The 21,555-nt window shown below is 40.6% G+C and overlaps 1 protein-coding gene across 6 annotated transcripts in view; it reads right to left on the bottom strand.

Annotated features, from left to right (window-relative positions):
- The window catches only part of haf (leucine-rich repeat and fibronectin type-III domain-containing protein hattifattener), a 173,840-nt gene that overhangs the window by 135,990 nt on the left and 16,295 nt on the right, over positions 1 to 21,555 (bottom strand). The gene's annotated exons all lie outside the window — the stretch shown is intronic.

Below are 21,555 nucleotides of genomic sequence, written 5' to 3'. Positions count from 1 at the left end.
TATTTTTTAAAAAATGTTATGGCTATTTTTAAGGCAATTTTTGCAGCTATTGAAAACGTGCTCCTCCGGAATTCATTTTAAACAGTTATCAGTTATTAGTTATCAGTACCTTTTTTAGGGGGTACTGCAGCCCTTTCAGGAAATTTGCGAGGTTCCTGTTGTCTTTCGTAACAATTTACACTTACTTTCAGAAACTTAATTTTGAATTGCCGGCAGTTTTAATTCCTTGCGAACAAGGATGGTGCTAAGTTCGTCGCAATGAAGGCGCTTCCGGTCCTCCGTCGCAGCTTCCGTCGGAAGGAAGGAAGAGCCCACACATGCACTTTTCCCTCCGCAAGAACCTTGGTGCTTCACAGCTAAGCTTCCCGGAAGTGGACCCCGCCCAATACGAATTTTAAGTTCAGGATGGATATTTCCTTCTCGCATTTTGAACTGGGGAAAGCATGCAACATCCGAATTTTTTCTTCGGATCCATGACTCAATAAACGTACCGTTTCCTTTGTTCGACACACTCGCAATGAACTTGATCCGTCTATCAGATTGCCAACAAATCAAGGCTGGGCTAATTAAAAATAGATGGTGCCACCATTCGAAAAACCACGAATGGATAGAACTCAATAGACTTCTTCTATAAAATCTTTAAAAATGTAACAAATAAATATAATTTTTCTAACGAAAGATCTTAAATTTAATATCGCATTACTAAAAACGGTTTAGTCAATAATAAATTTATACATTCTTACAGATTTTCTTCAAGAATGAAGATACGTCACAGATTAGATACGTTGTTAGAAAGTCATTGACTGTATTGTTAAGATTGATTGCGCCAATTGGGACATATCTTTGAATACTTTTTTATGTTTTACGTTTCACAGTGTGATTGAAGTAGAAATGATGAAAGAAAATAATACGTAAAAATAACAGAAATAGTTCTTCAATTTGGACAAAATGCTACATAAATTCTATTCAAGAAATTTTGTTCACTTTTGACTAAACGTTACACGAAAAAGTGTCTAAATAACACAGTCAAATACAATTACTAAGGACTATGTGACTTAATTTGACGAAAATTGCGCCGGAGCTATTTTGATTTGATTTGATTTGCTTAATTTTACTTCGCTTTTTGTGCCACTTTTGGCTAATTTGCGAAGGTGGGAATGAGGGATGATATGATGAAATTGATGAATGGACAGTCAGAAACATCCATGCCCGGGCCAGGATTCGAACCCGGGACCACTAGCGTCGTAGCGCGATGTGCCTATCTTGAATTCTGGAATTATTTAAAAGTTAATATATTTTTAGTCGTTTTCACAGTGCAGCAAGTGTGAAGTAATGTCAACAATGAACCCAGGGTTGCAAATAATACGGATACAAACTGCACAGAAAGGGCCTAATGAAACAGGTTGATAAATGCACTGATCTCTGAGTTATATGGATTCCAAGTTTTCGATTGTGTTACAAATAAACATGACCGTGCGTCAGTGCGAGTAATAGACGACACTTACCGTCCATATAAGACCTCAAACAAACAAACAAAAACAAAAAAATCTTGTGAATAAAAGTTGTTCGTCTTTGTGCCTACTATATGGTGTGAACGTTTGTCAGTGTTGTAGTACAGCTACATCCTTCCATACAGAATCAAGTTCTGTAGTCTGGAGCGTCCATACATCCATAAGCACTCAGTACCAGACAGTGAAAACATATTTATAGTTGAAACTGTTCATCCTGGTAAGCATAAACTTGTTTTCAGTGGACGTTGCCAACAATGAAAGATTATGTTTCAAATTATTATTGTTGTTCTTTAGTCGTCTGCTTCCTGTATCGTAGATATATTACTCTGCCAAGACGACAGATATGTTTCTTTCTTCTGGAACAGAAAAGCTTCTTGTGACGACACGCTTGTTGCTGAAGGAAATGTCACTTTAGTTGGTACTTCTTCCGTGTTTGTTAATCTTCAGTTGCTCATCTGGCTTCCTCTGCCCTTGTGTCACATTTTCAGATGAACGCGCGCTGTAGACCACAAAGGGTAGAGAATTTCCTTACACCACGTCCTCCAAGGTCATGGGTCAGGATTGGTGTTGGAAATGTTGTCAACCAAAGGACCTTATGGTTGAGAACACAGATACGCCATCGGTCAACTTGAAACTAGAAAATTTCAAACTGGGTAACCCAAACATGGCAGAAGAGCGCACTAATCTAAATATCAATCTAGAGAACTGTGGTTTCCAGCAGTCGTCTGTGGTCTTCGCGAATACTTTCAGCATTTGCACTGCTGGAGTTTTGGGGACATCCCCCCCCCCCTCTCTCTACGAGCGTATCAATTTTTTCCAGTCTGGTTCGTAGATTTTGTGGTTGGGAGTATCTGAACCAATGTGTCAACAGTGGTCTTAGCAATTGCATTTTACTAAATCTGTGGATGATGGTATCTACTTGATCAGTTTGTACAGGATCCATTAATAATGTACAAGTACTGGCATACAACTTTAACAATAGCCTCATTGTTAAGGCAGTCGAGTTTTGATTCGTGTCCAGGGGTGTACTGATTTAGCCAGGGCACAGAAGAGGCATTGGTGCTCGAGAGCTAATTAACATAATAATTAATGATGTATTTATAATTATATTAATTATACATTAAGAATTAGCAACCATAAATACATTTTCATGCACAGTTTAGTGTCTTCATTGGGCCGATGTTTCTTAGTGTTTATTTGTAAAAAATATATAATTTTGGAAATTTTAATTTCATGTTGTTACATATTTAATCTGCTGTAGTACAGGGTGTCCCACGAACGGCGCAACTGGGAATTAAGAGTTGCGTTACTTTGTAACCGAAACCTGTACATATATAAGTCATACACCAAATGTTAGCCCTGTCCAAGTAGATATTTTTAAACATAGAAACAACAAACGGGGTGCAGTGTTGTTCATGCAGTGTTGCCAAATGTAAGTGAAAGTGTAAATTTATTTTTCCACAAAGCATGGAAAATTGCATGTCAAACATTCGTACGGAAATTTGGACGTCAATTTCCACCTTGGGTAGGTGGACTATTTCGCCATCTATAGTTCAGAGAAGAAAACCGATCGTTTTCGCGTATAGCCAATCCTGAAATGCCTCGTAAAGGCGTACCGGTCCAAATGGGTGTTCTAAAAAAATTATGAGGTACAGTGGCAACACTGTTGATGTTTGAAGGCAACAAAAGGTGTGTTTAGTGATGGTCTATGACATGGAAATACTGGAAACAGGAAAAAAAGAAAATGAAAATTATGGTGAAAAAAGTGTTACTTACCTACTCCTGGCAACCATGCAATGCGATAAGAGCGCCCACCGAACGAGAACAAAAGAATCAGTTAGTTGTGTACTCAGAACTGTTTGAGCCGTACATTTCGCATTGTTCGTAGGGGAAGATTAGAATTGTTCTGTGAAATGAAGTACTCTTTGGAAGAGAGGGTGTTCATTGTGGAACATTATTTTTGTTCAAAATCGTACGCTAGTGTAAAAACTGTGTTTCGTGAGAAATATCCGAATAACAGTGTTCCAGAAAATTCGAAGATATATCGACTTGTTTCCAGATTTCGTGAAACAGGATCAGTTAATGACAAACCCTACCACAGACAACCACCAGTTTTGACACAAGGTGTGTTGCAGGATGTGGAGCAGAGAATATCACAATCTTCCAGGAAATCTGTTCATAAACTTGCTGCACAGTCAGGTGTATCAAAAACAACAACTCACCGAGCGTTAAAACAATTGCACCTACGTGCATATAAGGTACAGGCTGTGCAAGAACTGAAGGAAGCAGATAAAGGTGCACGTGTAAGATACTGCCAGTGGTTTAGAAATTTTATTAGAGACAATGGTGTGAATATTTTGGATAAGGTTTTTTTTTCACGGATGAAGCATGGTTCCACTTAAATGGATATGTCAACAGTCAAAATTCTCGACACTGGTCAAGTAACAATCCCCATTTGTTACATGAACAATCAATTCATCCACAAAAGATCGGTGTGTGGTGCGCGATTTCGCGGAGAAAAATAATCGGTCCATTCTTTTTCAACACAACAGTTGATGGAATAGTTTATCGTGAACTTATCACACAGTTTATTTCTCTGTTGGAACGTGATGAACGTGATTGTTGGTTTCAACAAGACTACGCAACATGTCACACATATAATGAAACTTTAGACATGTTGGCAGAGTTTTTTGGCGATCACATTATAAGCAAAAACTTATGGCCCAGTCGCTCCCCGGATCTGACGTCTCCAGATTTTTTATGTGGGGTTATTTGAAACAAACAGTTTACATTAATAACCCAAGAACACTTGATGATCTAAAAATAAACATTTGCACAGCCATTAACAATATAAACCAATCAACCTTGCATAAAGTTGCTTCCAACATGATAAAACGTGTTGATGAATGCCTCAGGGAAAATGGTTGTCATTTTCAACATCTTTTGTAAAGCTACACTGCCTGTTACGCGCATTGCATGGTTGCCAGGAGTAGGTAAGTAACACTTTTTTCACCATAATTTTCATTTTCTTTTTTTCCTGTTTCCAGTATTTCCATGTCATAGACCATCACTAAACACACCTTTTGTTGCCTTCAAACATCAACAGTGTTGCCACTGTACCTCATAATTTTTTTAAAACACCCATTTGGACCGGTACGCCTTTACGAGGCATTTCAGGATTGGCTATACGCGAAAACGATCGGTTTTCTTCTCTGAACTATAGATGGCGAAATAGTCCACCTACCCAAGGTGGAAATTGACGTCCAAATTTCCGTACGAATGTTTGATATGCAATTTTCCATGCTTTGTGGAAAAATAAATTTACACTTTCACTTACATTTGGCAACACTGCATGAACAACACTGCACCCCGTTTGTTGTTTCTATGTTTAAAAATATCTACTTGGACAGGGCTAACATTTGGTGTATGACTTATGTATGTACAGATTTCGGTTACAAAGTAACGCCACTCTTAATTCCCAGTTGCGCCGTTCGTGGGACGCCCTGTAGTACGATACTTTTCTACTCTTTTCAAAATGTTATCTTAAAACATGTTTCACTAATAGTAAAGTTTCGTTACGAATTTCTGGCTAATAGTTCTCATATGTTGCATTTTCTACTAAATTTCACAATGATAATAAAATATGCAGTAATATATTTTGTATTCTTTTGTTGTACTGTATCGACTTCAATATACCTCAAAATACGTAGGGTTCAAGAGGCTTAAGTACCCACTTATCCTATAGTTCAGTAAGCTCCTGGTAAAAACTGTAGTATCAGTACCAATTAGCTTTTTGGGCATAAAACTGACTTGAATATCAAACTTTTAAGACCTGATTGCTACTCCAATGCAAGTTATAGTTTTGTTCATGGGTGAAGTAAGAAAGGCTTATTGCCCCCTTCTCCCCAAGAGGTCGTAAATGAACATAATAATAATAATAATGAAATCATGATGATTGCCCCTCTCTTGTCGATTTTCCATCCCGAGACATACGATATATAGACCTATAATATGTTTTCAATGAACATGGTGGTTAGCTGTTGAGTGTGTGCTGTCAACACGCACTAACGTTGTTAATGGGCTGTTTGTAATAGTTCCAAGATATTTGTGCCGGCTTCACGCAAATGAACTGCTCTGACAAGTTCTAGTTTTTACACTTCACGTGTTTCCTTCTTCTCACTCGGTGTGGTCAGGGATTTCGTGCTGACCGAGTGACCATCTTGTCGCTACCGATGAGTAGATGAAACATAGCTTTGGATCTGTAAGTCGTGACGTATAAAAAGCAACCTAACACGCGTTGTTGCATGTTGCGGTGTAACAATCCTCCCCAAGTTAAAATGTTTGCACCTTGGTTGACCTGAGGAAATCATGTCTGCCTTGTGGGTCACCAGAAAACACTTCAATACATTTTCACTGCATGCGAATGGCATTGTTGACTTGGTGTATTCTGCATCTCTTATCTGTCTCTTAGGTTAATTGCAGTTATGACAGATGAAAGTAATGGAGTAACAAGAACCATGGTTAGTATCGGATTGGGTATTGGGTGCCAAAACTTGTAGGATAAGGACAGTTTACTTCTCCATGGCTTAGCATTAAGAGGCCATAGTGCGGGGGCAAAAAGTGAGAGGCAATGCCCCCCACGTTCTCCTAATCGCCGCCACTGACCATGACACATGAATATCTAGATCGGCACTCGATCCAGAACCTTAGTGAAAATCAAGATGATGGATTGTTTCTACTATGTACACTAGATGGCAATACGATGTATAAGTTACATTGAAAGGTAAAATTGTCTTCGTTGTTTTTGTACAAGAAAACATAAAATACCAGAAGAGAAACAAGAACATATTGTAAATTATACATTTGCTTTAATGCTTAAGGTGAGCAATGTGTGATTCGTTTTTAATTTATTTCTACTTACTCTTTCTAAATTTAGTAATATTTAGGTATTTAAAACTTAAATAAAATTCTTAATTGTAGATATTTTCGCTAATGTATGTTTTGTGCAACTGATGTTTTGCTCCTAAAACAGTCGCTAAATAAGTAATTAGGCTATTATTTATTGTGCAAATTTGGAATGCTGATCGGATCAATGAAAAATTTGGTTGATCAGTTAGGAGAGACCCAATTTCGATTATTTCGTGAGAATTTTCCAGCATTGTTCCTGCCAGGAGGCACTGGTGTTCACCCAACCTCCATTGATTGGTCGTCCGAGGAGAAACCCTAGGAGGTAAAGACGGCCGGATCGTGGTGCTGATCACCCTCATCAATGGCCTATTTCTATTTACATTATATTCATATTTTCGTCGCTTTCCTGCCTCTTGAGTTAATCATGGTGGTGACTGATGAGATGAATGTTGAACTTCTAATAATGATAATGGGGACAAACAATGATATATCCATGCCAGTCGAGAATTCGACCACGGCTTCGTGGCATCTACGCTAACGACTTCGCCACGAAGGCCGGTATGAGTCTCTTGAGGATACCCTTCTTTGCATCAGACAGCCACTAATAAGATGTCCGGTGGAGGCACATGACACAGCGGTTCGGATTTCACTATAAACTGTAGGTCCAGTCCCGATTAGCCTTTAGGTGCAAACAATTCAAATGAAATATCCAATAAATGAACAGTTGGACAATTAAGTGTGCTCATACATAAAGTCGTTTAAGGAACAGTTATGTAATATTACCATTCTTTTATTATTATTTCCGTGTGACATAATATTTTCACGACATTGACATTTTGTGTTCTTAATATTTTGCTTGAATGTGCATTGTTCTGTCTGAGGGTGTAAGTGTGTCGTGCATGTCATACGGCAACTGGAAGAAAGCATGACTAAGTATCAGCGCATCTGATAGCTAGCTTCTTCCGTGTAGTATCATGTATATCACGGTCAATATTAGCCTTACCCTTTTTCCTTTGGTCCAATTCCCATGGCAAGTAGAAAGTTGTGTCTAAGACTATTGTAAACAAATACGATGTCCATTGAACAGTGAAACGGGTTTCAGTTGGGAGATTGACTGAGGTGATAAGTTAAGAATGGTCGGTTGAAGAGCTCAGATTCATTTTCTAAATTCTCTTGCTTCTGTTGTGTTCAGCTTTAGGAAGTGCTCAACCCTGATAGCGCCCCGCGTGTACGTTGATACAGGGCTAAATTATAGTTTCAGTCCTCATCGGAACGCCACTTTACTTCAAAAAAGTTCCGAAAGATGAGTTTCCCTCTGACAACCATATGTCAAGTTCACGTGGAACCCAGTATATCTTCCCCTCAAACCCATCCCACCAATAGCGTCTGTTTTAGGGACTGACAGTATTTGTCAAGTCCACGTGGAGTAACTTAGATGTTGCCAATTCAGTTTCCTTAGAGATTTCTGAGGTTGCGGTTGCGTTATCTTTGCTAGGTTGTGTTGTGCTATTTTTTATGCAATGTGGAGACCTTGGGAGTATAACGTCGCAGTCAATGAATGGATGTCTAAAACACTTCAGGAAAAAATGACAACAACGCTTTTCAGATAAAGCAGGTACTGGCTCGAAACCACATACGCCTTCGATCGGCTTCCTCTCGAACTGGAGTTCCAATAAAGAGTTAATATATACGCATGACTCATGGCGTATGAAGACTTCTGCGGTTAAATTGAACATATATGTAGAAATGTTTTCATACTTTGAGTTTTGATTCACATAGAGGCTAATCGAGATTGGTTTTTATTGATTGATTGATTTGGTTTCTTTTCTGCCACTTTTGGCTAATCGCGAAGATGAGGATGAGTGATGATATGATGAAATTAATAAATGGGCACTCACAGAGAACACCCATGCCCAGGCCGGGATTCGATCCTGGAACTCCTGGCGTCGTAGCGCGCTGTACTAACCATTCCACCACGGACGCCGGCTAATAAGGACTGGACCTACACTTTAAGGAAGTACGACCCGAACCACTATGTGCCTCCACCGGGTATCGAACTCGGGAGCTCTTGATTATAAGGCGACAACGTTACCACTACTCTATCGGTCAGAAATTTTCTCATATGGGTCTGGTGACCTAAGCGGAATTGCAGGTCAAGAATTGTTAGGTTAAGGGGGCCAGGTTTACAGTTCGTATCATTTAGCTTTCGCGTTTGGTAGAAGCTGGGTGTGCCTCGCACCAGACCCTCTCTCATATCTAATATTTCCCCTCGTCAGTGGCGCGCCTAAAAAAAAGAACGTCAAGGTAGGAAAAGGTTGCAAAATGAGAGCTGACAACCAGAAAAAGTACACGTAACCCCCCCCCCCCCTTTCGAAAATCCTGGGCACGCCACTGCCCCTCGTCGATGGATAGTGAGTTCACTTCGAAAAAGAAAACAGAAAAACAGAATGTAGCACTTGATTTTTCCAAATTGAAAAAAAAATAAACAAGAAGGATATCTTCGATACTTAAAACAGGAAGTAATGCAATGAACGAATGCACTTAACATACAATAGAATGTACGTTTATACAGCATGGGAATGCCATTGAATTATGGATTTGTTTTCATTTGAATGTTTTAAGTCAAATACTTTTGAATATTGAAGAAAAGGGTTTTATGCAGACATAAAAAAAACTGTTTTTACGCCAAAGTAATTTACATGAAATACGTATCGTGTAAATTACCTGTCCAAATCCGTTAAATTCTTACTTCAACAACAGCTTGCTTTCCGTCACAGGCATACTTGAGGGTGCAAAAAGGGGGGGGGGGGCTCTGTCCCTCCCTCAAATTTTCAGGTCTATTAGAATTTTCAAGTGAAGGTTTTTTTTTGTTAATCTTCTGAGACCTGAATAACAATGTAATAAAGAGTATTTTTTATGATTTCGCAATGTAACAGTTATTTAGCTAAATAATCTTGTAATCTTTCATGAAGTGTAAACTTTTTGATTCTGTCCCCCAAAGTTAGGCTTCAAGTTCGATCCCCCACAAGTTACGCCCATGCTCTCCATAATAAAGTTTATAATCTTAGGCAGGGAATTCATGGTAGATCTGTCCACTTCGTGAGACTGGCTTCCGAAATTGACGGCGCTTCACCGGGAACATGCTTTGTAATTGGCGCGTTGGAGCGGTGTGGCTTGCACTTAGAACGTTAATTCAGAACAACCAGAACTGTTATGAAAATAATAACACTCTATACACAAGCATATATTGAAACATACAGTTGGGATAAGGATGCCATGTTCTCAGTTTGCCCTTGAGGTTTTGTTAGCAAAAAGTGGAAGACAACAGGTGTAGTTGGAGAGCATTTAATGATTCTTATGAAAGCCAGCATGTCTGGTGCAAGGTTAACACCTAAGGTCGGAATGTGGAAGTCCTTGGTTCGAATCCCAAACACAAACTTTTTAAAGCAAGTTTTTTAGATGTTTCCACAGAGTGGCATTTGAAAGGTGTATGAGGGGTAATTCTCCCTCTCTGGTTGATAATTTCTGGAACCTGGACGGAGCGAGGAACTGCATATACAATTATACAGGGCTGGGCACGAGAAAACCGGCCCTCCACATCTTGTCAGACATTCTCAAACTCTTATTTCATCTACATTCGCCCATCCCGCAGTATTTGCGCCTGTTCTTGATTTTGAAGCACGTTAATTTAGGGGAAAGTTTTGTTTCAGACCAAGTGATATGAGGCGGGCCGGTTTTTCGTGGACAACCCTATATATCACAATACTTGAAGAGAAGTAACTGGAATTTCGCACCACAGGAATTTTTCAAATACCACAATGTACTCCATCGTAAATTAAAGCCTGTTTTTTCCACCTTATCAGCCACATTTTTATTGATTCCTCGGCTATTTAGCTTGCATCATCGAGAAATAAAATTCCATAAATACCTTACCTCATTTATCGTTTGTGCGAAGAGGAAAAGGAAGAAAAATAACGGTCCTGGTGCGATTTCACAAGTAGCGTGCTTCTCCGATTAACGCGTTCCTAGTCTGAGAACCGTTCACGTTCCCAATAACATCGGACTTTCTGTCAACAGTGACAGCACAGCAAGGTAGCCAACTTTGATCTTCTAGATCCAAATCTGGTACTTCTCATCCCAAGTCACGGAAATTGTTCAAGATGCATTATTAGTCAAGGCACTGTTGCTTGGAATGGTCAAGGGCCTAAGTGGCAACTCCCTAACGCTTGTAATGGTTTTTTTCGATGGCATAGGAGTAACCCCCTATCAAGGGGGGTTCCGGGGTTGGATCTCCACATATTCGATTCAAACTGTAGGTCCAGTCCCTATTAGCCTATATGAGCATCAAGTGGACTTAAAACAGCAACTCGAAAACAAACTATTTAATATTATGCTTATTGGCGATATATTGCTAGTTTCAGACACTGATTCTCTACGCAGGTAGTGGTTAGTATCTCGGTCTACATTGATTGATTCAGTTATGTTTTACTTTGCTTTTGTATCACTTTTGGCTAATCGCGAAGATGAGGATGAATCTTGGTAAGGTGATATGGATGAAGGAAGAAGCATATAGGGACGTCACAACAAGAGCCCCACAGAGGATTACACTGTCTATGAGACCAGACGCCAGAGCGTCGCTAGTTTTCAAAATGCAGTCCAATGTGGACTATACGTGCAAGGGAGGTTGATATTTGGGTATCTTCGGAAGGTGTCAGCCCTCCCTTACACTCCTATTAGAGCCTAGGTTATCCACACCAAGGTGTATGGACGATGAAAGGAAATCAATAAGAAAAGCGTTAACACCTTCAAAGCTGTGAAAAGTCTAGTTGAAACATGCCCTGTATATCACAATCCTTGAAAGCGATTCCAGCTAAGACGCGACTTGGTTACTTTCTGCAAATATAACTTGGCAACGCTGGTTATCTGAGCTACTTCTGTTTATCAACAGTCTTCTTGTGCGTTGACACAGTTTTACTTTTTTGGAAACTGACTTTTCAACGAATTCTCAATTCCATTGACCCCTTAGTATGTTGGAGACTTTCGATACTTAGTAGAAGATCGATAAAGAAGGAACAACCTACTTGTTTAACGCAACCCGCATTAGTTTCCGATGTTGAACAAGCATTTGCAGATGTGCCAAAGTGCACTTAAAAGTGCTGGATTCTTTCCTTCTCTGTTTTTAACGCCTAGTGGATGCATGATTGTAAATAGAGGCATTGGAGCATACGATGCCCTTAATTATACTTAACACTTAAGGGTTCTTGTAAAGACAGCTTTTCTAGATCTATTTTGCTCTAAATATATAGGTAGATAAAACGATAGGTATACAGGAAGGTAAAAAAGATTACGTACTGAATGTGATGGTCCAATGTTGGTAAAGTAGCAGGTGTGTATAGAAAGAAATCCAACCTTTACTTCGATTGATGAAGTATATAACAATATTTGCAATGTACCTCCTTGTGTTTTTCACTGTCTGATCTTGTAATTTGAGATTTACAAAAAAAAAGATAGTTTGGAGGAGACATGCAACAAGTAGGTAGCTAGTTTGCTGAAAAAAGTCATATGTGTTTAAGAGATTGTACAATAAAGCCCAACCACTTAGTATCATATCCTCTTTCCTTTATGAAAACCAATGGTAACGCCACTATAGTGTATACACACAATCCTGGAAGTTTTTGTAGCTTCTCAGCCTCCTTAAAATTTCGATTTAATCGAGTTGGAGAATCGAGTTGGTGTTTTAAGTCCACTTCATGCACAGTACGGCTAATCGGAACTGGGCCTACAGTTTAAAGTGGGATCCGTACCTCTATGTGCCTTCACCGGGCATCGAACCCGGGAATTTTGATTTAAATATTGTAATGTAAAGGAAGTGGGCACAGAAAGCTAATTTTAGAGGCTTTATTATTAAGATCACTCGTAACGGATTGTTAACTCCCTTATCTTTTGGTGTGAGCTGCAAAGGAGACAATTGGTAAACTACTTGAAAAGAATTAGCGCATCCCGGTCTGCAAAGACTGATAGGGTGGGACTCGATATGTTGCCCCCACGCACCCTGTAGAAAGCAACTTGGCAGGCTTTTACCCTCAATGAGCTGCTACTCTGATTCGGTTTATTTTTCCTTAGCTCTTCTGCCACTTTTTGCTAGTCGCAAAGATGAGGATGAATGATGATGATGAAGGGACATCCATGACCAGACAGGTATTCGAATCCGGAATCCATGAAGGCGTGTAGGGGGTGTGGAGTTAGGGCCCCACAATTTCTTGATCACGGCCGAAGTTAGAGATGATGTGATCAGCACCACGCCCCTGGCCCCGCAGAGTTTCCTTTAGGTACCCACTTTATATGACGCTGGGTAGGCGTCGGAGCCGCTTGAACAGGTGGAAAAAATCCCGGTTCTCCCTTGCCGGGATGCGAACCCGGGTCTCTCGCATGGTAGTCAGACTCCCTTACGACTGAGCTACCACGGCTAGTATCTGATGTCGTAGCACGGTGTAAAAGTAACTTGACCACGGAGGTTGGCCAAAGGGGTGTTGCACCACGGTGTTTAGGTTATTAGAATTATTATTTCGGGGGGAGATGAACCACCGGCCCCCCCTTTGGGCACGCCATAGGGAGATAGTAAGTGTATTAAGAAAGAAATAAGCTCGTCCTGCAAGTTAACTTCTTACTGTTGAAGCCTGGTACAATTTGACCGTCAACTTTCTTCCTAATAAAAAATGGAGTACACAAACGTGTCTGCTACGTGCTTCCCGCTTCTGCTTATACAGAGCAATCAAAAACACGGTCCTCAATCAAATAGCCATTATAGTGAGTTCTGGCAGGTAAAAACAAAAGAAAGAGGTGAAAGCAATGAGAGGTAATAGCAAGAAAGGTCGAAATCATAGAGGATCCCCACCTTTACACGCCCATGAAAAGTTCTGCCCACACTATAAAACACGATGATGAATAATACAGCAGATGCCGATGTACAAATACAGCCTGCAGGATTGACCAACGGTGAAAATTTTCTGTGTATTGGGAGGTGCACGTTAACGCACATCCAAACATAAAAAGAAACAGACGTCCACTTTCTTTTTTTTTTTTTATTCACACGCATGCACACCCATCTTTCAGGGCAAGTTCGAACCATTTGTCTGGGTTCTGCGTGCTCGGAATGTGAAACACTAAACAAGAACGAAAAAGCAACCGAAAGCTCTGAAAATGAGAAAGTTCCTTATCTTTTCTTCGCCCTCTTGTTAGGAAATTCCCCTGATTCGTCGCCTGGACATTGTTGGCCGTGCCCTTTGATGTTAACGTCAGACTAATACCGTTACACATAAATCATGTATGTAAAAAAATTGAGTGGAGGGAAAAGTTGTGACGTCCAGAGAAAGTTAACTTGGTCCACGCTCACTTGGAACAGATGGGGATCGAACTGGAAAGCCATGAGAATGGAAGGTCAGTGCTTGTTATCTCAGAACCAACAAAACTGGGTGGAACATGTCAAGTTGAAAAATTGTATTTGTAAAGTGTATGTATCAGGCTTAATTTTAAAGATTTGGCTTCACAACTCAAATCTATGAAAGCGTTAAGATTCCAAGATTCCACTGCACCTTTGATCTATCTCTGAGGGATTTAATTTGAGCAAACTGCCTCCCACCAGAACATAATACACCTTTATATATATATATATATATATATATACAGGGTGCTGGTAGATATCATAAAAACAAGCAACTTTTTCTTATAAACTTTACCTCGAAAGAGCTTAGTTTCTGCGCTATAAGCGCTTAAAATCTATCCTGTATGTATGCAACCAAACACAGCAAACGACCGCTCTGACATAACTTCCAGGTACGCGCTGCAGGGTTGCCACTAGCGTCATTTGGCAGTCTTACCTGAGCAATATACAAAATAATAATAAATACTTGCGATGCTGTAAAAAGTATTTATAGTACTTACGAACTTACCAAGGCAAAGGATTTCCAATAAATGAGTCTCCACCGTGTTTTGACTCTCATGCGATGTCAATAATCGCAGATGTTGATGATTTTGAGGAACGAACAAATGTTAACAAAATATGCTCGCCGCCTCGTTTCGAACACGGATACTGCAAAAATTTATTTTCAAATTATATCTTGGCATGTAGCGTAATTTCTAATCGAGTCCGTCACATAATATGGGAGCAAGCCCCTTACTGAAAACATTGGAAGCAACAGCTCACTCCAAGATAACATCTAGATTTCATTCATATCTTAGAGCATCGGAAACTTTTGCTCTCGGCTTTACATCTTGCGACAATTCCTTGACTTTCCCCTTGCTAGACAGAGAGACGGCAGCTTCTTTACGCCTCATTAAGCCCAAGAAGAATCAAACAGTCGTTTAAGAATTTCCGAAGTGGGAAGGGCGCGTCGGTTCCACGCTGTTTGCTATACGAACCGGCGAAGCGATGCCGCTTTGACCGCACCTTTTCTGTGCGTCTACATTGATTGAGGGTGAATTAGACGCGCCACATCAAAGGCGAGCTCCAGGGAGATTAGTTTCGCGACAAATGTGTCTTAAAGGCATCATAAAATCATTCCTTAGGCAAGCGGTGGTTGGTGATTAGCTACGTTCTCCTGACTTCGATCCTCCAGTCAGTAAGTTGTTCCACACCGAGTAAGCCCAGACATCTATCAGCGCTGTTGATTGATTGAGTTGGTGTTTTAAGTTCACTTTATGCACAATAAGGCTAATCGGGACTGGACCTACAGTTTAAAGTGGGACCTAGCAGCGCTGTTGAAGGAAGGAGCCAGTAAAGGTGCCAATTCGCAATGTAACTCACTAAAGTACATTTAGTCCAGCAAGTCTACGTTTGTGTTGGTTATTTAACGTCACCTTTCTATCTGTTTGTGTTAATTGTGACGAAGAGAAGGCAATGAAAATTTGCTCCCGGCCTGAAATGATTTTTTATTTTTATTTTGGTGTAAAGCCCACTTGACCTACAGTTTAAAGTGGGATCCGAACCATTATGTACCTCCACCGGGTATCGAACCTAGAACCCCTTGATTGACTGCAAGGTGAATACGACAAGGCATCGAATCCCCGATGAAATGAAAATGTAAGTACGTCATTACCAAGATGGTCTGCTAATAAAAGCAACAGCAAGACCGAACATACCGAAAAGATACGGAAAGAAATGAACCTAAATTATTCTACTTTGCGATTTTAATCAAAAGAGCTCTACAATGATATACTGGAAAGGACACAAATTGCGTCAATTTTATTTGACTTTGTACAGAAGTATTGTCAAGATGATGAAAGGAGGTTGCGTTTGTGAACATCAGTCATCAAACCTTGTTAGCTCTGCAGAAAAGAACAATTAGCGTCTTCGGGCACGGATGGGAAACGTGTGTGACATTATCCCATCTCCTTTAGTTTAGTTGGTTGCCGTCTCACCCACCTACTGGCCTTCTTCCTGGTCAGGATATTTCCGTTGGTACAATTAACTTCAGCTGGAAAATCTCGATATTACTGGATATATGAAGATGGAGCCAATTTTCAGAATATCCTTCCTCATATCCGATGCGCAATCGTATTCGTGGTTCAGCAGATGCGCAGAAAGTAAATCACAATTACTGCACATCTATATAAGCAGCAAGATAACATAGCAGACTCCCGGACTAGCTACAAGACTACAATTTAATTTACTCTGAATGAAGAACTAATTCCTCCAGCAATACACCAATAATAACAAAAAAATATGATGTAAGAGTACAAATAATTTCTACAAAATGTCAGGACTCGATATCGGACTGCAGGATCATGGAAGAAGAAGCGTAACTGCACATATAAGAGGTATCTTGGTATTTTATATTCTAAAACGTTTATGCTATTTCCGGTACGAGACAATCAAAATGAATGGGTTTATTGTAATCAAAATATGTAACGACAAAAGAAATTCTACCTGGAAGTGGTGAAGAAAATATATAGTTATACAATATTATAAATTCCTGGTAAGCAATATAACAGAGTAGGTCACGGTTGACCTTCACAGGATGTGACGTAATGCATTACAAGACTTCCAAGTGAAAACACGACTTGGTCTGCAATAAATGGTCAAGTCATGAAACTATTGATCCATTATATGACTATGATAACACGTCCCATTGTTGGTTTCGTAACGTTGTCATTTTCTCGATACTTTGGAGTTCGTCGCTGTTCACGGTGTGAAAGAAGACATTAAATTCACTTGTTATAGAACACAAATGTTAGAAGTCCTTGTTTAGATGCGGAAGAAAGCTCGGACAGAAATGCCACAGGATGAGTTGCAAGAAACAGCCCAAAGTATAAGTGGAGATATTCAAACATGTAAGAGGCCACGTTTATGAACAATAAACAAAGTTAGGAAGTTCTAGCAGTTATGTTTCTAAAGTTTTGATGTTCTTGACTCCAACGAGGGGCGGATCCACGGGGAGGACGATATAGGAGCGACAACTGTCACGATTTGAATATATCATTATGCCTAACACAGGGTGATTCTTATAGAACCGGCCTGATGAATTTGCTAATAATGCTGCAGGTGATGTTGCTCACAATTACGACAAAATAATCTGTGGGTTGTGCTGAATCGAATGGTGTGCAGATGATCTGACAGGTGGCAGCACTTATGCTGCAAGGTTAAAGGACACATAGTTGTGTACACACGAATGTGGTTGCAGTGTCCAGGCGTCAGACCCACAAGAACCTTACCAACCCGGATTTTATCTTGTGGGCAGGGGCGCCGACTTTTTAGAATTATTGGGGGGGCTCTGATCACTGAAATAAATTAATGAATGACTCACTCCCTCCCTTTTTTTTTTTTAGTTTTGGCCTCAGTGTTCGGAATCTAGTAAAAGCCCATGAATTCCTCAAAAATATCCAAATTTTCATTCACAGTTCGAATGCAGAATGTCAATTGTTCACATTCCCGACTTTTTATATCTGCTACCACGGAGCGCAAAACAGATCTCCCTAACATATCAACGATCTCGTTCTGAATGTCATGTGAGAGCCATTTGTAGCCCGAACTCCCATCCACTCCCCTAGTTCATGCACATCGTCTTTTGAAACTCTTTAGTAAAAATGCTAATTGTTAACAATACTCATAATTATATACAAGGGAGGTTATCTAAGTGTCCCCCTCCGATTTCCATGAAACTTGGCAGGTGTATAGAGGAGCCCCAAAGGAAGAAATATGTTGTTTTTTTGTTTTAGCTCAAAAACTTTTTTAGGGGCAACCCCCCCTCAAATGTGAAGATGAGGAGAAATTGAAGTGGGGATCTGACCTCGAAACACGTAAATCTGGCATAGGAAGAACACGCACATATAATTGGAACACACACAGCACAGAACTGTAGAGAGATGCTGAATTCCGTTGTTCCCGGATAGGCATGGGCATAACAATAGACTGACCAGAGCAGGGTAACTGAGCGTGGTTAGCCAAAACAAAAAAAAAACAACACATATCTCTTCCTTTGGGCCCCTCTATATAGCTGCCAAGTTTCATGGAAATCGGAGGGGGACACAGGGGTCAGATCCCCACTTCAATTTGTCCTCTTCTTGGTATTTGAGAGGGGTTTGCCCCCTAAACCAGTTTTTTTTAGCAGAAACTAAAAACACGTATTTTTTTCCTTTTAGGCCCCTCTATACACCTGCCAAGTTTCATGGAAATCGGGGGGTGACACAGGGGTCAGATCCCCACTTTGATTTGTCCTCATCTTGATATTTGCCCCCTAAAGCAGTTTTTTAGTCGAAAAAAAATCCGTATTTCTTCCTTTGGGCCCCTCTATACACCTGCCAAGTCTCATGGGAATCGGAGGGGGACACAGGGGTCAGATCCCCACTTCAATTTGTCATCATCTTGACATTTGAAGGGGGGTTTTGCCCCCTAAAGCAGTTTTTTTTGTCGAAACAAAAAAAAAACACGTATTTCTTCCTTTGGACCTCTCTATACACCTGCCACGTTTCATTGAAATCGGAGGGGGACACTTAGATAACCTCCCTCATGTGTTTTGCTGTCTCTGGTCATAGCCCGTCACCAAAGTTGATGGTTCAGCGGTCTCAGCCCCCCCAGCGTTGATGGTCTAGAACATTTCAAATGTGTATTTAAAGTTAAGTTCATGTGGCACAATTCAGAGTAAACTTTACAAGAGAAGCAAAGTAATACATTAGATCCTCTTAAGCAAATTATTGGGGGGGCTCTGCCCCCACATCGTTAACATTAGGGGGGCTCGAGCCCCCCCCCCAAGCTCCATGGAGTCGGCGCCTATGCTTGTGGGGGTTTACTGAAAAACAGGGTGTATGCAAACAAATTGCGTACGTTTTAAAGGACAACATTTCGGCTGAAATCAGGAACATCCCTGGAGGAACACTGCGGAGAGTCAGGGAATATACAAACGTGGGTGGAGGCGTACATTCTTGAAAACGGCGGACACTTTCAACACATACTCTGATCACAATCAACGGTACACTATCCAAGGTACGTCATGTATAAATTATGTTAATATCTGTATGGTATATTTCACATTACAATTCATTTTGTAGGGCCTATTCTATAAGAATCACCCTATATTGTTCAAGATTCAAATGTTCCGTATTTTATTACCAAGTTTCACAGGCTCGAGAAGTTTGTGTGTTTTTCTGTCCTGAAGTCCTGAATAAAAAAGTAAAAAAATGAGTTAAATTGATATGATGTCCTTTGCGAGTGTCCATCAGTTTCATTATATTACTCATGCTCTTCGTCGCCGGCTTATGCAACTTCAAAATAGGCTTACGTAGAAGTTCAAAAGTTTGATGAAGTTCATTTTATGGCCAAGATAGGCTGATCGGAATTGGCCCTACAGTCAAACTTTGTATCCGAACCACGGTGTTTTACTATCTGTTCCAACCCTGTTTTTACAATACGCTAATCTTTGGTACATCAGCTTTGTTCCTGTTTACAGGTACTATATTGTTTATGCAAAACAATACAAGTGTACGTTAGAATTTATTGTCAGTGAGGTGAGGTACCGCACTGAAATTCGCCCCTCATAACTGTAACGTCTCGATACCCCACTGATGGTCCCACTACATAAGTTTCCTGCGGAAGGCCATGGTTTCTGAATCTCCCAATTAGTAAGACGTGATGTCGTTCCTCACGCCCTCTATGTTTGAAATTGGGAACTTCCAACAGAAACAATCGAAGCCCCGTTGAGAGTTTCGGGTGGGAAACACCATCATTTGGGGAAGCATCTGCCTCGAGCGTGACGTATCCCTCCGACTTAATTGCGCAGAAGAGAAAACAATGAAGACGCAAACTGTTTACCGACGATCACGAAATTCTTTCGATGGCAGAACGGATAACAAGGGTGAGATGATTTCACGCGGAGTGGAATTATGGGAAAGTTCCCGAAGATTTGGCGAGCCTATTCAGGGTCCCTCAAAGTTTCGAAGTCAATATTCAGTATGTGTAATTTTTCTTACTACAAGCTGCTTTTCTTCAAGGCCGATCGCGACGATGAGGGTGAATTGATGATGAATTCGGTTATTTTGCATCGCTTTTCTTCCACTTTCGGCTAATGCGACGAAGAGCATGAGTGATATCATGAAACTGATGGACACTCACAAATGACATCATATCAATTTAACTCATTTTTTTTTACTTTTTCATTCAGGACTTCAGGACAGCCAAACACAAACATCCATGCCTTAACCGACGTTCGAACCCAGGACCCCTAGCTTTGTAGAGCGCTGTGATAACCACTCCGCCATGGAGGCCGGCTTATGCAACTTCAAAATAAGCAAGCCACATGAAGATTCACGCGAATTGAAAGTTCCAGAAGGAATTCTAAGCAGATTTTGGAATATCATAGCGATTTTTCCAAACAGGAAGTTTCGAAAAATGCTTCTCTGGCGTCGGCCAAAGGTCGACCCAGTTTTAACTTTTGACACCCTGGTTCCCCCCCCCCTCCACCTTTGGAACCCAATCGCAGCCACTGAGCATGGGTGTTCATTTGTGGTGTTACTTCATCAGCTATATCTAACCATCTCCCTCGTCGTTATTTCATTATCTAGAGATGTAGTAAAGCATCGTTAAATAACATCAGAAGCTGCAGGTAGTGACATTCTTCCTTGTTCGTGCTTCCCCTCCTTCCACTCTCCTCGAGCACGATTTTAGGAACTCGAAGGCAATGACCGTGCAGAGGTGAGCGAAAACTCACATTTGACACAGTTGTATGATTTTCTTAATTTCTGTTCTAGAATCAGCAATTACGATGGGCAACTACAAAAAATATCTCGACATATTTATGCCAAATTGCACTGTACAAACCGTTAGGACCGTTTTCCGAACGACCTTGATAATGAGCTGTAGGTGCCATGGGCTATGGGCGAGGCGGCTCGTGTCACCTTCTTACAGTTCACACATTACAATAACAAAAAAAATAGGTAAGGTATAAAGCAGGGGCAAGCAGCAGGCAAGTTCTACAAACAGAGGCTGCAGTTCGTAGAGGTTTTAGATGAACCTCAAGATAGACAGATAAACAGCAGTGCAGATTCATTATCCTGGTTGTTAGGCCACTTGCAAGTCTCTAATTAGCGCGTAATTATTGCTATTAACGCGGTGCACTGTGGGTAAAGGAAATTAATTGGCTTTCAAATTGTTACCACTTAACAAAAGTAACTACTCTATCTGCAAGCCGCGTTGGACCAGTTGGTAATGACTGCCCCGCGGGAGACCGGGTTCGATTCATGAGATGTGTGACCGGAAGAAAATTTTTAATCTAATTATCGTTTATCCTCACCGTCGCGACCAATCTAGAGAGACAGGAAATAAATGTAAAATTGCCAAGTTTTTAATTGTATTGTCTATCTGCATTTCATCAAAAATGGGAAGTTTGTTTTATGCTCAGGTCTGAACCTCCAGCTTAAAGTGTAATCCCAACCACTGATGCAATGTGCCTCCACAGATGATCGAACCCGGGACCCTTTGATTAAAAGCCGTTAGCACTACCACTACGCCGTCGCCGATGTCCAATTTGTGTTTCATACGATAACCACAGGTACGCCTTATCTGTTGAACTGGCAATTGGTGCCTGGGCCCACCCGATAGGGTAGTGGTAACGCTATCGCCTTGCAATCAAGATACCGGGTTATATCC

This window comes from Lepisma saccharinum, chromosome 17 (genome assembly GCF_977018435.1).
Source record: "Lepisma saccharinum chromosome 17, izLepSacc3.1, whole genome shotgun sequence".
Lineage (NCBI taxonomy): Eukaryota > Metazoa > Arthropoda > Insecta > Zygentoma > Lepismatidae > Lepisma > Lepisma saccharinum.
This window is presented reverse-complemented; position numbering and strand designations above follow the sequence as displayed.